Source organism: Dermacentor variabilis, chromosome 1 (genome assembly GCF_050947875.1).
Source record: "Dermacentor variabilis isolate Ectoservices chromosome 1, ASM5094787v1, whole genome shotgun sequence".
Taxonomy (NCBI): Eukaryota; Metazoa; Arthropoda; class Arachnida; order Ixodida; family Ixodidae; genus Dermacentor; species Dermacentor variabilis.
This window is the reverse complement of record NC_134568.1, coordinates 288,967,561-288,985,054: the sequence shown is the minus strand read 5'-3', so window position 1 is coordinate 288,985,054 and position 17,494 is coordinate 288,967,561. Positions and strand designations below refer to the sequence as shown.

The window sequence follows — 17,494 nt, the reverse complement described above, 5'->3', positions numbered from 1 at the left end:
CTCTGGCTTCGTTTTTCTCAGTACGAGAACTGTTTCTTTCACCGGAGCCCCACTTCCGCATTCTGCCCCCCGCTCGGAATTCCCCGTATACCCTTTTATAAGGAAGCTGCGAATGCGCACTGTACACTGAAGAAGAGCATCCCGAATTTTGATCTGACAAGCACGGCTCTCAAAGCGCTCATTGAGCACTTGTCGCCTAGGCTACCGAAACAAATGGAACTTTTCAACAAACCGGCCGAAAAACCGAACTGCACTTGATCTCGGCAGATTTCCTCGACGCTTGAAGGGCATCATTCATGTGGCGTTTCGCACGCGGGTGTCAGCCCACAAGGAAAATAGCCTTTGTATCTGCTAAGGCCGGTCTCAACAAAAACTGCCCGCTTTGTAATGCGAAAGAAACGCCTGAGCACATCTTTTATGAGTGCTTGATCCCGGCAGCATTAATTGAGAGAGTGCAAAATCTTTTCAAGCTGTCGGGAGTGCCATACCAGACTGTCCGGTACTTAAACCCACTCCCGAAAGAAGGGGTAAACTAGTTCGCTCTACTGATGACTGAGTGTAGCTATCAGGTATGGCTTGCGAGATGCAAAGCGACGTTCACGGACAAACAGCCGGGACTTCATGAGGTACTGGGGAAAATAAGGAAGGAACTGTGGTTCCACATGGAAAGGCAGAGACGTCATTTGGATACACTCCAATTCTCCCAAACATGGTGCCGACCGCTGATAATTTTCTCCCACTGCAGCGACAGGGAAAGATCGCTGTGGAGTTTTGAAGAACTTGATCGTCATATACAAAGGCGTTGGTAGCGCGCTCGAATGCGGTTCTATGGCGCCGCGAGCCGCTGCCGCCAGAGTATGGTGGCTCGAACTTGTTCTGAATATGACCTCCGCCTCGAACCCTAAATCTTCTTCAACCCCGTGGTGTTGGGGGCCTTTCTTGAGGCGATTGTATGGCTGACGATAGTCGGCTGAGATCTGAACTCTCACTAGGGGATAGCACATTTTTGAGCTGCCCTGTCTTCCATCTGACAAAGCAAGTCGAAGGAAAATTCAAAGAAAGCTTCGCTTTAATATGGAGCTGGGAAGGCCATGTACACGTAGGATGGATAAACGGTGGACCATTAGAGTTACACAATGGGTGCCAAGAGAAGGGAAGCGCGGTCGAATACGACAGAAGACTAGATGGGGTGATGAAATTAGAAAATTTGTAGGCGCAAGTTGGAATCAGCTGGCGCAGGACAGGGGTCATTGGAGATCGCAGGGAAAGGCCTTCGTCCAGCAGTGGACATAAAAATAGGCTGCTGATGCCGACGATGTACATCAGAGGCATCCTGTACAAAGAGAATTGGGCTCGTATTCACAAAAAGGTTTTACGCTAAAATTATTCGCAAGAAAGAATACCAGCGAATCCTGATGTTAGACATATAGCGAAAGCAACTGACCAATGGCAAATATCACTTACGAACGAAACGCTTTTTGAATTCTGCCCCAGAACTTCTTACTGCAAGTCCTCTTATTCGCACTTGTATGCAAACGGTCTTTATAGTTAGAAAATGTTTGTTTTTGTTTTTCGCCCACAAAGAATAACCACCATCACTTTCATGAGAACGTCCAACTGTCCACCAGCAGAGCAGCTTCAATAATTCTTCTTTTTCCTTTTTACTCAGCGTATATGTGTATTCCATGCTTTCCCTCGTAAATGAAGAGCTTAGGTATTGTAGTCTTTACAACCTCAAATGCAATTTTCGAGATTAGTTTCTGGCTAACTTTCATTAAAGCCTTAAATAACGCTTGTAGTCCTTCAGCCATCTGTTCAGAAAATATACGGGGGGAACTAGCAGTTGTTTTCAAAGAAATCCTCAATAATCATAATTTGCCGTTGTTTCGACACGGCAGTTATGCATGCGAGCTGCGTCGAGCTGTACGCGAAACTGGAAATGAACCTGACAGAAAGAAAGAAAGCGAATCGAGGACGAAAGCGAACGAGCGGTAAAATACACGTGAATTCGAGGCCCTTCGGGCGTTTATGCCCGCTTTCCACGTTAACTTGTCGGCGCGGCCTACATTCGTCAAGCGGGTCGTCTGCCGCGCGAGGTCTCGCCTTACTACGCCGGTCACGTTTTGTTAAGTCCCCGGACCCGCCCCATCGCGCGAAAAACCTTTTGTCGCTCGTCGCCTTCCCTCGCCTGTCTCGATGCGTGTGATTTTTATCGTCGCCTCCACTCCGCAATCGGCCGTCGCCACTTGCGAGCAAGCTCGATCGTTCGCTTGCGCGCAGGCGCGCTTTTCAGTCTTACACCGCTGGTTTTCACTATACACAGTTGCAAAATGCTGGCTTGCGCGGTAGTCGCTTACGACAGGCAATCAAAACGCGACGCGCGCGCGAGCAGCGGCGTAGTTGTTACCAGTGGCTTCGTTTGATTTGATTTGCTTGTAGAGAATGGCGCATGTCTGCTCTGGGGGAGTTACAATTATGGGGTTTTACGGGCCAAAACCACTTTCTGATTATAAGGCACGCCGTAGTGGAGGACTCCGGAAATTTCGACCACCCTGGGTTCTTTAACGTGCACCCAAATCTAAGTACACGGGTGTTTTCGCATTTCGCCCCCATCGAAATGCGGCCGCCGTGGCCGGGATTCGATCCCGCGACCTCGTGCTCAGCAGCCCTCTGGGGAAGTTGACAGGAATCTAGTGATGTTTGCAAGTGACATTTATTTTGCTGCCGGAATACGTGTTTTAATGCGAAAGGCATTATTTCTATCTATCTATCTATCTATCTATCTATCTATCTATCTATCTATCTATCTATCTATCTATCTATCTATCTATCTATCACTATGTGCTCTTGGATCCCGCCGTGGTGGCTTAGCGGCTATGGTGTCACGAGATCGCGGTATCGAATCCCGACCGCGGCAGTCGCATTTCGAATGGGGCGAAATGCAAGAACGCCCATGTCCCGTGCATTGGGGACACGTTAAAGACCTCCAGGTGGTCGAAATTTCCGGAGTCCCCCACTACGGCGTGCGTCATAACCATAGCGTGGTTTCGGCATATAACGCGCCAGAATTTAATTTTTATGTGCTCTTGGTCGCGATGCTGTCGCGGCCGTTCCACCGTCGTCATTACAGTTCTTTATTCGGTTAATTGTCGTCATACCGTCATCGTTACCTCATTGTCCTCATGTAGCCGCCATAACGCTGTTGTCGTTACACCATCGTCATAATTTCACAACCTACATCTCATGCCATCGTCGTTATACCGCATTTGTCGTCTTATCATAGCATTCTTTTTTTTTTTGTCATTCCATCGTCACATCGTCGGCGTCATACAGTCCTCGTCATACGGCCATGCTCTTGGGTGACCTTGGCAAGCGAATGCCATTGCAATGTGGAACCATATTGCACTATGTGGTATATAGCCGAAGCAACGAAAATGTCAGAGGTACCACTATGCAAGTGTTACACACGCACCACTTCAGCAATATATGGTTTGTCGCTACGGTTGCTCGAATGCTAATCGCATTACCGTCGACAGTCATCGTGAGATGAGCTCTGCCGCAATGTTTGTTATTACTTTATTCCTACCAAACAAACAAGGGCAAACGAAAGGCGAACGGAGTCGCGACTAGCTCGGCGAGAAGAGGGATAGAAGCCAAATTGGGGACCCCCCGCTGCTTCGCGAGAGGCTTTACCTCTTGAGAAGCAGTGTACGCGCGCAGTATAGCGCATCGCAAAGCCGGTGCGGAGTCGCTCTCCGGCGGAAAATATCGGCGGAATGCTTCGTTAGCAGTGCTGTCTTTTTCAGTCATCGCACACGCATACAAGGTAAGCGCTCGATACGGCTATGATGCCCACCTTTCCCGCTGAAATCGTGTAGCGTTCGAACGTTCCGCCTGTACGTATGGTCGGAGCCTTCTTACCTTTGGGCTGGGTGCGCAACTCGGACGGGACAGAATGCTCGGCGAGTCCATGCTTCTCCACAGGATCGGTCGCGCACGCACGCCAAAGAAAGCCAGGTCACAGGAAGCGCACTGCCGTGAACGCAGTGAACGTGGGATTCTGTTTTCTTTGCCCCCCACCATCGTCTTTGTCCCTCCTATACCCCAACCCTTTCAGCGCCGAGGAGGAGGCTCTCATCTAACGGACGGGCAGACGCAGTGCGATCATGTTATGCTTTCGGTGTCACTTGGGACGTCGGTACAGGGAAAGACGGTACCGTCATCAATGACGTGCGAATCTTTATTCTTCTGTGCTCTCTTGACTTTTCCTCTTTCTTTTATTTGCCGATCGGAACTATTGTTCAGAATAGTATAGTCGAATGCAGAAAAAAAGAACACTAAATAATGTTTTTCCTCCTTACACGCTCAAACGAAATATGCGGTCAGACCAGAATCATTACAAGCACTAAAGCTACAGCTCAAATAACTCCCCTCAAAGGTGTTCAGAGTTAATTTAACTAACCATTGGTTGGTTTAGAGAAGGCTTTCTACGAAAGCTGCACATTTAGCCATTATAGATTTCTGCGGCACTGCCTGGTGGGTCATTTAAGATTTAAGCAAAAAATTACACTTGTGCGGGCTCCCTTTCCATCCCACCACCATATGGCTAAGTTTCCTCATATTTGCTCCTTACCTAACCTAGCCTGACCTATAGCTAATGTGACCACGCAATTTTCGTGTCGCATGAAATTCTTTAAAGAACAAAACAAAAAACGTCATGCAGTTTAGAAAAAAAAAAAACAGGCGAATTTTCAAACATATCAATCGTCCGGAGTGGGAATACGTGATATGTGCCGATCGACCGGCGGCCACGCCAGGCCGCGTCAGCCCATCGCTGGGCTGAAGCGCGGCGTCCGACTTCTCGCGGCTCGCATTCTCGCGCAGCATGCGTCTCGGCTTGTCTCGACTCCATCCTGTGTCGTGCTTGTTTTTTCGCGCTGGCTTTGGCCGCGTGATGCACGCTGCTCTGAGCCAGCATTGCCTCCCCCCTTTAAGGTCTGTGAATGAGGGCCGGTGATTGCCATTGGCCGCGGCCACCTTCGCTTATAGTATACGTCCCACATGAGGATTGACTGAAAGTTGCTCTTGTGAACAATTCCAGCGACGCAAGAGATTTTTGTGAATGCAGGCCCGTTGTGAATCCATTGTTTCCATTGGGAATCATCCGTCAGTGTTCGCTCGCATAACATCCGGGACACGCGACTGTCTTTTGCGAACTATTTATTTCCTGAATTGTTTCGAAGCGAGCATCAACCTTGTTCACCGAGGATCGACCACCTCCTGGCGTCTTGTCAACCGTCGCCTTCCTCGCGTTTTGTACGACGATGTTTGCTTTTAGAAAGTAAACGCGTACCGTTGTTGCTTGACGCAGGCTGCCATTAAGCCGCATCACTGCACCTGTCATAGGTAAATAATGAATAGGTAACTTCAAATTGCTCCGAATTTATTTTGTCTATGCAGATGAGCAACGTGAACCTTCGGCAGAAATCTGTATGGTTGAGAACTAAGCGAACAAAAATGTTTAAATTGCAACCAAAATATCTAATGATATTGCGGCGCAAACTTGGCAGCAGCTTCCGATTACTAAAAAAAAAAAAACTAAAAGAAACCATGTGCCATTCCACTCTGTGAAGGTGGATTACCAGCGAAGCTGCGTGGCACACGACAAAGACGTGACACAGAATTTTGAACAAAGGTGCGAACACATTTATTGTCTATATCGGTGGTCGACCACCGATGAAGACAATAAATGTGTTCGCACCTGATGATCATCTTCTCAAGATGATCGCAAGATGATCATCTTGAGGAAAGTATGCACATACATTTGTTTTCATACATCCGTGTGCATTCGTGTTATACGTTCGTTATATACATTCGTGTTTATTGAGGCAAAGAATTTGAGACCGAAATCACCGCGCTGACTGGCAGTGGGCCAGTGCCGTCAGCCCCTTCGCAGCGGGAGGGGCAGTATGGGAACGCTGGCATGATGAGCGGCATCGAAGCCAGCTATGGAAGATGACGACGACGACGAACGCGCGAGCAGTGGCACAAACCATTGCTGATGATGACAGTTTTTGCTCACACACAATTGTTGACGGACAAAAAAAAAATGCAAACAGCCAATGGGAAGGCTAACAAAACCAAAAACAAAATAAATGAGTAAAAATACATAGGACTCTCCTCACATCGCCCTCTGCCCTTTACAAAACGTCATCCAGATATTCAATTTCCTTTCTTGCGAGCGCCACTGAAGGCGTGCTTAGCAGTTATGTTTATCACGGCATCGATCACTTGACTTTTCCTTCTCTTTCTTAAACACCGTACACTCCCCGTATACCGGTTTACAACTACAACTTCTACAGCGTAATGACAGGTGGCCCGATACTACAGTCTTTCCAACCAGATTCTTGTGCTCCTTAAGGCTGTCGTTCGCACACATACCCGTCTAGCCGATATACCTTTTCCCCCAGTACAAGGGGAGAGATCACACCTTCCTGGCAATTAATAAACTGCTACCTGCGATTTATTGAGCATCTTGCTTTCTTTCTGGCATCAGGATTGACCATCGAACGAATTTTTGAAAGTTTGTTGGGGCAGAGACGGTAACATCTATGCACCAGCGGGCAGGCCTATTTTCTAGAGATTGTATGCGATTCTGTGTATGTAGGGCACCACGACGAACCTTTCTTTCTTTTTCTTTATCAACTGTCTGTCCTAGTAACCACGCTTTAATTCTTTGAGCAGGCCACGAGCCACTGATATAAACAGATGAAGCGGGTAGCCAGTCGACACCATGACAGGCGAGCAATCTGAGCAAGAAAACTGCTCTCTTCCAAATGAAAACATGATTTGAGGAACGAATTTCTTAAACGAGACAATATAATGCCCCCTTTGACAAGCCTTTTGTTGTTGGAGGTGTACGGGAGCAGCGATTTTACTTGCTCAAGTTTCTTGACTTAATGTTTTAGTTTACTGAAGCACATGTTTGCTGGTTGTTTGAGCCTAGGGCCAGTGACTGCCGTATCGGGCCACCTGTCATATCGCTGTAGAAGTTGTATTTGTAAACCGGTATATGGGGAGTGTACAGTGATTAAGAAAGAGAAGGACAAGCGGACACGTGAAGTGATTAAAGCATATGCAATCTATCGTGATAAACATAATTGCGTAAGCACGCCTTCAGCGACACTCTAAAAACAAAAACGAATATCTGTATGACGCTTTGTAAAGGGCAGAGGGCGATATGAGGAGTGTACTATTTCGTTTTTAGTTATTTATTTTTTGTGTTTGTCTTTGTTAGCCTTCCCATTGGCAGTTTCAGCGTATATATGTGTTCCTCCTTCAATAAAGTATCAATTGTAGTTTAGTGCTTTGTCTTGTTCTTCACTCTGTCCCCGCCTGTGTGCGCCGTTAACCCTTTATAAAAACTGGCAGGGGCTTAGCTCGGCTATGCCAAGATATACGTAGCGAAAGCTAAGGCATAGCATGGTTAGCCTTGGTTAATCTTGATTGCAAGTCCAGGTTAGTCTGGTTGTCTAGCTATATGTTGCGGCGTTTAGCCAGTCGTTCGGCGCGCTGTTCGTCTGTTTCCTGGGCGATTCGTTTCCTCTTCATCTCGTTCTGATGTCGATTTCAGGCCTCCTCCTGCTTATCAGAATTGTCGCTGTCCATACTGCCGCCTCAACTGTGGTTGCAGCGCACGCGAGTTCTCCTTTTCAATCCTCCGACATGTTATCAGGCATGCGACGCAGCTGGCGAAGCGAGCGGAGGCGAGCGCAACGACGAGGAACGCTGTGTGACATCATACCAAACGGCAGCGGCGGAAAGGCGCGGCGCTGCGCAGGGGCGGAAGACCTGTGGCGCATGCGCAGTAGTGACTAGGGAGCGAAAGAGAGAGGGAGAGAAATATCCGCGACGAGGCGCGCGTTGTGACGTCGTGTGCCTCCTCGAAGCACCACCACGGCGAAAGCGCAAGTTGGCGGTCAGTAAAGCTTTCGCTTTAAAAACCAATCGGTTTGTTCCGGCACCAAGCAGCCCTCTGCAGTTGCTTCAAGCATTGAATGCGGCCATTATAGTAGCCACTGCAGTGGCTTTCCGTGTCGCGACACGCTTCTCGCGTCTCCGCTGTCGTCTCGTCGGCATCCCCTAACAAACGTCCTTTCGTCCTCTTCTTGGCGCGTCACACAATGCATGTCAGGATCCACGGCGCGCGTGACAACGGGAGTGTCCGCATCGACAAGACACGAATGAAGGATCCGTGCTTGGCTCCATGACTTCACCGCGGAGCTTGGCTTGGCTCGAGTCTTTCAGGAGCTTTTCAGTGCTCCCGCGTGGACGCTGCCGTCGCGGAGCACGTGGCCACAGCGCCATGACTTTTGGCGAATTCGTCAAATCGCACCGGTGCGCGCCGGGGCGCCCCAATGAGCCGTCTCATCCAATCATCGTCGTTCCAGGGCGGGCCGGTGCGATCTGCCGAATTCGCCATTTCAATGCGGCCTGTCTTCTGTCATGTTATAAATGGGTTGCTATGGGGAGATTGAGGTAGAAAATCTTAGTAGTGAACGTTGCACTAACGTGTTCTCGACTGAAAGCCACTACGAAACGTTAAACTGTTGATAATGCCCATTTGATTTTATTTTGTCCTGTCATTGGCGCCCTCGGCCAATCGATGGAAAGCTGCACCATTAGTCTATCACTTTCTTTCCTGTAAAGCGTTGCCCGATGTTGTTTCTCTTCAAGTTCCTATAGCGACAGATGATATTTCTTCCCACTCCAGTACAGTGTAATCCATGGGGACTAATGCTTATTTTAACACGATGTTTGTCGATTTGGTTTGCAGTGCCTCACTGCTGCTACCATTTGTTCTTAACGCGCTTCAGACTGATAACCCCCGACATATATAAACCGCTAACGTAAAGCCAAAGAGACATATAGCAGATGCTATATTGTAGTGGAGACAGGCTTATTAAATATCAGCTGTTGCAACGATAACGCTATTCAGCCACATGAACTGAATTTCTCGAAGAGTGGACATTACTTGCGCGACAAATCGCGGCGTGATCTCAGCGAATTAACTGTAATCATTCACCTGAGGGCACATGTCTCATATGCGGAATTGAAGCCGGTTTCAATTCCGCATTTCGGCCCTTAGCAGACGCCCATAAGTGACGTTCAGTGGCATACTACCAATTATTTGTCGAGTGGGAGGTCAAACAGCACACGCTCTGACCCCTCTCTCTCTCTCTCTCTCTCTCTCTCTCTATATATATATATATATATATATATATATATATATATATATATATATATATATATATATATATATATATATATATATATATATATATATCCGTCACCTAAATAGTTCACGTACTCGTGACGCCTGCGGCAGAAAGGATGTTCCCAGGGTTATTTCTACTAGTAACGCATAAATACCCCGGAAAGTAGATGGGGGAACGGCGGCGCGGTAGCTCAATTGATAAGGGCATCGCACGCGTAATGCCAAGACATGGGTTCGTATCGCACATGCGGCCAGTTGTTTTTTCATCCGCATTAATTTCCATTAATTTATCATTTCTTTAACTCAATTATTAAGTACAAGTTATTTCCCCTATGTTGTCTCCTTAGCGTCTTTGTTGGGTTCTTATGTTATATATATATATATATACTATTACAATAAGTGATACAGCCTTCTTCTCTACCCGCCATGGTTGCTCAGTGGCTATGGTGTTGGGCTGCTGAGCACGAGGTCGCGGGATCGAATCCCGGCCACGGCGGCCGCATTTCGATGGGGGCGAAATGCGAAAACACCCGTGTACTTAGATTTAGGTGCACGTTAAAGAACCCCAGGTGGTCAAAATTTCCGGAGTCCTCCACTACGGCGTGCCTCATAATCAGAAAGTGGTTTTGGCACGTAAAACCCCAAATATTATTATTACAGCCTTCTTCTCTCCGTTATATCTTTATTTAGCAGACATAGACCTATTTATCAATCACACATGGTTAACCATGGGGGCCGAAAAATTGTTTGCATTTATTTCTTGCAACTATATAAAATCTCAAGATGATGCAGGGGCAAAAGGTAATGAGTGCCTCACAGTGCTCCCGGATCCCGCCCAGTAGAAGCAGTACTGCACACATTAGAAGTGCACATTTGCTACAAACAATTCTAATAATAAAACAAAGAATTGTATTTGGTGTTTAAGTCTAAAGCACAAATGTATCGCTAGTTTATGTAATGCTGTTGCCGAAGTTATGCGCAACGAAGTGCAATCATCATAAATTACTTGCAATATTCACAAGAATAAAGGACAGCAGATGGGTGCGTACCTTGGAGAATTACAACATAATTTCCAGCGAAGCTGTTTCTTTCGAACAGCTGCAATAAATGTTATGAGTTTCTTGTAATTGAATCGCACACTTTAAGAAGCTTCCCACATATATAAATACTGTTTCGTTTGAAAATTTGCCCGCTTTGGGAAGTAGTTCTTGTTGGAAGAAGAAGTAGTTTAATGATTGGAAAATGTAGCGAGGTCGGCCGGAAAATAGAGCATCTGGCCTGCTACTCTACCTAAGGGAAGGGGGAGAGGGGAAGAAAAAGGGTCACAATGGGGGATGATAATGGGAGGAACGAGGTAGAGGACACATTGCATAACTGTTATCCAGGCCCGTGTCGCCTAAGAAACGTGAAAGAGCACGCATTGTCTCTATCGTCTGCCAACTCTGTGGCCGTGCGCCCAGCAAGAGTTCCTCCGACAGTGGTCTATTGTATAAATGTCTCAAGGTAGCTGCCATTGTCAGTCTTTCGCGCGCATACTCAGGGCACACCACGAGCACATGGTCTATTGTCTCTACAACGCCGCACACTGAACAGTCCGGGGAGTCTGTCCGTCCAATGATGTGCAAGTATTTGCGCGTGAAGGCGACTCCTAATCGCAGTCTGTGTATCAGGCATCTATGAGGGCGTGGAATTCCACGCAGAATAGGAAATTGCATATCGGGATCCAGCCTTTTAAGGCGGACGTGACGAGCGTCTGGCTGGGCCCGGTATCTTCTCGTCGCACTCCTCATTAATTCCGACAGGAGGCATGTGATGTCCGGTCTGGAGAATGGCACTACAGTTCGCAGGCCATTGCTGTGGGCGCGCCTTGCTGCAGCATCGGCCATCTCATTACCATTGAGCCCACAGTGTCCTGGGATCCATTGGAACACTATGCGAGGGTGTTTTTCTTGAGCGCATGAAAGTAGCTCGGTGATGTGCAGTACCAGAACCTGATAGGTGGTGTGGCGCAGGAAGCATCCCAAAATTTGGAGCGCGGGTTTTGAGTCCATGAAAATGCACCACTTTCCCCGTAGATGTGGCGAATCGCTTCCCGAATAGCCACAAGCTCTGCAGCGGTTGATGTAGAATTATGATCTAGAATGAAACCTCGAGTCATCTGTTGGGCTGGTATCACCACAGTTGCTGTCGATGCCTTTGGTGACGCGGAGCCGTCTGTGTAAACATGAACATATGTCTGGTATTATGACCAGGTGTATGCCAGAGAAAGTTGTTGTAGTCCGCTAATGGGAACCAATGATTTCTTTAGTATGCCGGGGACATGCACGCATACGGAAGGTTGAACCAGCACCCACGGTGGTTTAACGGGGTGATATGGAAGGGCATATCCTGATGTTATTGGGGGTAGATGGCAGCGGAGTGCACTTGTGAAACTGCTGTCCGGCCGCTCATGTAGAACCGACGTTACTGGATGGCAATGGTGTCGTGTCAGTAAGCGTAAATATACACAAAGTGGTTCGTGGGACAGGTATACCGATAATGGGCATACGCGGGCTTCCTCAATTGTGCCTTTGTTGGAGGCACGCCGTGGCAAGCCGAGGCATACATTGAGTGCCTGCGCTTGAACGCTCTCTAATGTCCGTAAGCAGGAAACGCTCAAGTTTGAGAGTATCGGCAGGCTGTATCGAATGTAGCCTACGAATAGAGACTACGAAAGTCGTAGTAATTAGCCTTCCGTGGGGCCCCATTTCATGCCTGCTACGAAGCGAAGAACATGGCAAAACAGATTAAGTTTTTGCTTCAACATAATAACATGCCTCGTCCATGACAAACCGCGGTCGATGATAATGCCCAAGAATCTGTGGTGGGAGACATAAGGTATTATGACACCGTTAATGGAGATCGGGTAGCGGCAGACGGATTTCCGCGTGAATGCAACCACAGCACATTTTTCGGCAGCTAAGCGCAAACCCTGACGCCGTATGTATCGTGAAGCAGATGACACAGCCCGTTGTAATTTCGCACGTAGTTGTGGGCGTGTTGTACCAGAAGCCCAGATGCAGATGTCATCTGCATATGCACTGATGTGGATGTGATGTGGAAGTTCGCTCACCAGGCCAATCAGTGCCGCATTAAATAATGTAGGGCTGAGAACTCCTCCCTGAGGAACTCCACTTCTTGTTGGGAATTTTTAAAAAGTCAGTAGTTCATCAACACATATAGCACTCTGCCATAACACTTACCATGATGTCCTCCCTCCCTCCCCTCCCCCAGTCAATTTCCGCTATATTTGATATCGGTTGAATTCACAGTTCTCAAGGGGCAACGGGGTAAATTCTTTTGTTCGCAAAACGCATTAATAAAGCTCCGGACGGCTTGCATGCGCAATTTACTGCAAATATCATAATTAGTCTCCTGTATATGAAGTTTGCCTACATATTGCCCATAATGCATATGTGCCCTTTATTTTTGCCAAATGTAAACAAAATTTCTTAATTAGTTCACCGAGGACATCGATCAAGCCAAGTCGGAACATGTTATGACACCTGAAGATAAGGAAAGGAAAACGGCGGCCCAGTAATTATCTGCAATGCTTCTAACCAGTTAAAACAGTCGTTTGGGCGAGTTGGTAAGACATATTTGAAACAGAACAGCGCGGTGTTCACGGGGACAAGCAGGGAGAAACGACACGGACGAGTGCTGTGAACGGAAAAATTTTGTCGCACATTGCGTTTACCATGTTTCCCCTCCCCTTTCCATAAATTATAAACCTTTTGTAACCTATAGCTAAGTCGGGACACTGGGAAGCATAGCAGGTAGCAGCCATATATCACACGCTCTAATACTTGAATAAGAATTTTTTTTACAAAGGCTGTGTTTCATCCAACCGCATTTAACTTGGCATATGGAGTTTCCAGAGCGTACCACTAATATTCGCTAAATTTGGTTTTGATGGCTTTTATAGTTCTGCCAAGCCAGCGGACTCAATACCTTCCCGCTCGTCAGACACGCTCATAACAATCTAGAGTGCTTGCATACGTATTTCATTGCGAATGCCCCAGTTACCCATCTATTTTGAGCTTCACATACACATCACCCATTACCTTGTCCTTACAGTCACCAAACATAACGAAGCTGTCTGCATCAGTGAAAACACCAGGCGAAACTAATGTATCACGCATGAAAAAGAAAAGATGGAGTTTCAATAATTATTCGTAACGCTTCTAAATGACCCAGAAACGTTAAAACTACGCGACATATTGCACTTAAAATGCTGCCCATTCCTTCAAAGTATAGAATATCTGAAACGCAGAGTTCTCTTGGGACATTGGGAAACCTAATAGTAGCAGCGTAATATACTTTGGTACACTTGCTTACATTTTTTAACGCTGTATTTGATCGACACGCATTTACCATCGCACATCAACTTGGCGTATTGTTCTCTTTATGTTCGCAAAATTTTACCTCACTTGTAGTTGTAGTTATGCCAGCGCAGCCGTCTAAGTATTACACTGCTCGTAAAACAGGCTGATAACGCTATGGACCACTTGCATACGTATTCTGCTGGAAAATGAGCATGTAGTCCAGCAATTTGAAACATGGCCTAAACATCCATACCATACCCTTAATTTTCCCCAGGTATAAACAAGATGTCTTGTTTACTCCCGGATGATACTCGAGAAACAAACTACGAATCTTGTAGGATGCACGAAAAAACACGGAAAAGCAGGGGTTTAGTAGGCTAATCTGCAACACTTGCATTTAAAGCAGGAAAGTGAAAGTTTCTCAACGTATCGCGTTTAAAGTTCTTTCTAACGTCACGAAATTTCAACCGTCTCTCATGCGGTTGTTTTAGGAGTTTGGGAATTAACATTTCGATTAGCGGCAGTATGACACACTGGAATGCGTCAGTGAGCAACTTTCTACAAAGGCTGTAATGAATCTACACAGGATAAACATTTATCGCTCGTCAGTCTGAACATTGCTTCGTACTTCGAATAAATATAAACCTCGTGTCCCACATATATTACCTACGACACCGGGGGAAAACAACTAAATTCCGCGTATAAAACATAAGAATTGGGGAAAAGCGACTATTCAATAACTGTTTTCAGAGCACATAAGCAACCTACGCAGTGCAAGATTTCGGTACACGTCACCAAAAACAAGGCCCTCAATTTTTAAAAATACGAAATACCTACTGTTTTTTGCTCCTGCCGGGAGACAAGTAATAGTCTAGTTCTTATTTAGAAACAACCTGAAAATGAAATCGTGAAAGTCAGAAGTGACGCATGCCTTTAGAAAAAATTCAGGTCAGTGTTCTGTTGGTATTGAAATGGCTCCGCACGTTCGGCCAAGGTCATTTTCAGGAGCGTACCTACGATAAGTCGCGATTACACAATAAAATTCGCCAGTTATACCTGTAAGAGGTTTGATTTGATTTTTGATGGTTATAAGATACTGAGACTGCAACGCCACGTAGGCTATTTATAGACAGAGATTAAACAGTTCCAGCAATTTATAATCCAACGATCTCATGCCGTGAGGCAACGCCAGTCGTTGGATAATATGGGAGGTCAGGATAATATCTTATCCTGACCTCCCACTCGCCCGCAGGTTAAATGTAGGAAGCTCACCGTGTTTTCGAATACCGATACAGCGGTGCCAAAGAACTGTGCATGATGCAAGTTGCGCAAGCTGACATTTGTTCGGGCGGGAACTGCCCAGCGCCAGGCGTTCTCCGAAACGCGAGCGTGTATGACGAATCCCGCGCGTCGTTCGACACAGGGCGTCCCGCGAAGGCACAGAGGACAATGCTCGCTGTCCAATCAGAGGATGCGTAGTAAAGAAAAGCGTTACTTACGTGCCCACTCTTTTAAGACTGAAAATTTAGCTTCAGCTGTAGTTCTGTTGGACTTTTCAGCGTGCAGCCGAAAGCGCCCGCTTCCATAAGTGGGGAGGCAAATGACATACTTTGCCACCCCCCCCCCCCCCCTCCCCTGACTTTTGACGGTGGGAGGGCCAAGTGCCCCCCTTGCCCTCCCGGTAGATACGCCTATGTGATCGTTTACGCATCTGCGTCGGACGCTTGCGCATCTCCGTGGACGTTATCGAGCCGCGATCTCGCTCACCTCATGCTCGCCCAACGGAGACGCGTAAACGGTCACGTCGCTCATGGACGCGATTTCTTTAGCGTTAGCTTTTTTCATGTCTGGAACCGCTTGTGATCTGCTCGTGTTACGGGGTTTGAAGTGTTGCATTAGGATCAATCGTCTGACTATCTCGGTCATAAAGTCAATGTAATTTTCATAATTACTTGTATAATTACTGCCTCCAGTCATATTAAGATGTATGTAATGTGGTGAAAGCAATACCGAGGAAAACGCTCAATTATCGCAGCTTCCCTATTTTTAAGGAATTTATAACGCAAGTTCACCCTGTATTATGCAGACACCTGTATACGGCCATCGGGGAGACCCGCCTACAGATTCGGGCTTGACTTCAAGATTTCGCGCTGAAGTATAACGATGCACTTACATAAATGAGCCCTGCAGTGTTCATCGGTAAAGTGATCTTTGGTTGCATTTAACCGCAAACCTGGAATACGATGGTATATTGTACGCCCTTCGCTTCTATGGTCAAACGATCCCAAGCAAGAGAACCAATCGATTTCTCGGGGTCATCATCAACCTATACATCTTTCTGCAGCCCTCATATATTTGACACTGAGCCATGCTCCCAAAAGGGTTGCAGAAAATAGCGTCAATCCTCTCCCGCTCCATCCGAATCACCTAATCAATAACATATCATATATGAAAAATAAAAATGCTGAAAGCGGCTGTTCCTCTCGCATTTATCGGCTGAATGTTCTGAGGAGTGTCAGCGTAATCGATGTTGCAAATGTACGATACACTCTTTCTGCGCTTCCTGAAGCACAATAAATTTGTCCTGGAAAACAATTCCGCGACGAACATCCGTGCACTTCTAAGGGGCGAAGCCCAAGCATCCATTCTTGCCTTGAACTCGCGATGCGTGCATCTATCTATAGCGTCCTGGTAGTGTACACTAGAAACTTCACTCGGCTGCCATCAAACTATCTTACTTGCCTGCCTACTGTGAAACCGTGTACAACATTCGCCCCAACAGCATCGCAAATCACCATTCCTGCCTGTTAGATTTTTATGCCTGTTAGAAGACCACCGTCACCTTCGTGGGGTATGCACCAGCCCAGGGTACACCTGACTAAAGGTCAGGGTGCCGCTGTGCATCTTTGAAACAAGCAACACTGCAGTCATATACGAGGTGCGCAGCACCTGAATTCACATTCATACTGCCGGTTGGGTTAGCACCACCAGTTTGGCAAGTGCACTCTCATTCCGGGGGGGGGGGGGGGGGGAGTCTCTTGGACTCAAGCTCAGGAACTTCTGTCCGACAAGTTCTATGGATGCGATCGAAATCTTCTGCCCCCCACTCCGAGCGACACTCGAATTTATTCACGTCATCAGTACTCTCTCTTTCTCTTCTTCTTCTTTTTTTAGGGAAGCCTTCCGAATTATTCAAAATTCAATGCGCTGTGAAGCTCATGAACTGCATGGTATTAGAGATCACACTTCCAAGAAGCGCATACTTGGAGCATATGATATACTTCATCAAATGGTCTCGATTGTACTCTCAAGAACAGGTACAGCAGCTACAATTCGTTCCACGGAACGTGATTGTACATTTAGGTTGTGGAACTAGAACCGGTTTCTTGAATAGTCGTTTATGTTATCTGACTGCTGACTTGAAGCTCTGTCTTCCATGCACCTGGGTCATACCACAGTGGGAAGAAACTCTGCTGTGCCGTCTGTGGCTTGGTGTACTGCATGGTGATCAAGTGCTGTGCACCGCACTGTATTAGAGACTAGACAAACCACCTCTGTCAGAACAAAACATATCAGGACAGCGGTCACAAGGGGCGTATGCGCTGATGGCAGCTGGAGCGCTGATTCACTTCCTGCATCCTGCCTATACGGACGCGTGATAGGGATGCATGTGTGCCGCCTCGGAATTTTGCGCGCCGATCTCCGTTTTGCTACTCGTCCTTTTCTCTGCTCATTCTCTTTAGATCTATTTCCCCTTTCCTCCAGAGAAGGGTAGCAAGCCGTACCTTTTATCCAAGTAACCTCCCTGAACTTCCCTTTTTTTCGTCTCTCTCTCTCTCTCTCTCTCTGAGTC

General features: G+C 46.9%; 2 protein-coding genes across 2 annotated transcripts in view; one reads left to right on the top strand and one right to left on the bottom strand.

Moving 5' to 3' along the window:
* CycY (cyclin Y) overlaps positions 1 to 4,035 on the bottom strand; it is an 81,414-nt gene extending 77,379 nt beyond the window's left edge. Inside the window, exon 1 of the mRNA XM_075677800.1 lies at positions 3,922 to 4,035. The gene's annotated coding sequence lies outside the window, so the exon portion shown is untranslated. The remainder of the gene's footprint in view (positions 1 to 3,921) is intronic.
* The window catches only part of Spn (protein phosphatase 1 regulatory subunit spinophilin), a 152,822-nt gene continuing 139,030 nt past the window's right edge, over positions 3,703 to 17,494 (top strand). The window contains exon 1 of the mRNA XM_075677755.1: positions 3,703 to 3,826. The gene's annotated coding sequence lies outside the window, so the exon portion shown is untranslated. The remainder of the gene's footprint in view (positions 3,827 to 17,494) is intronic.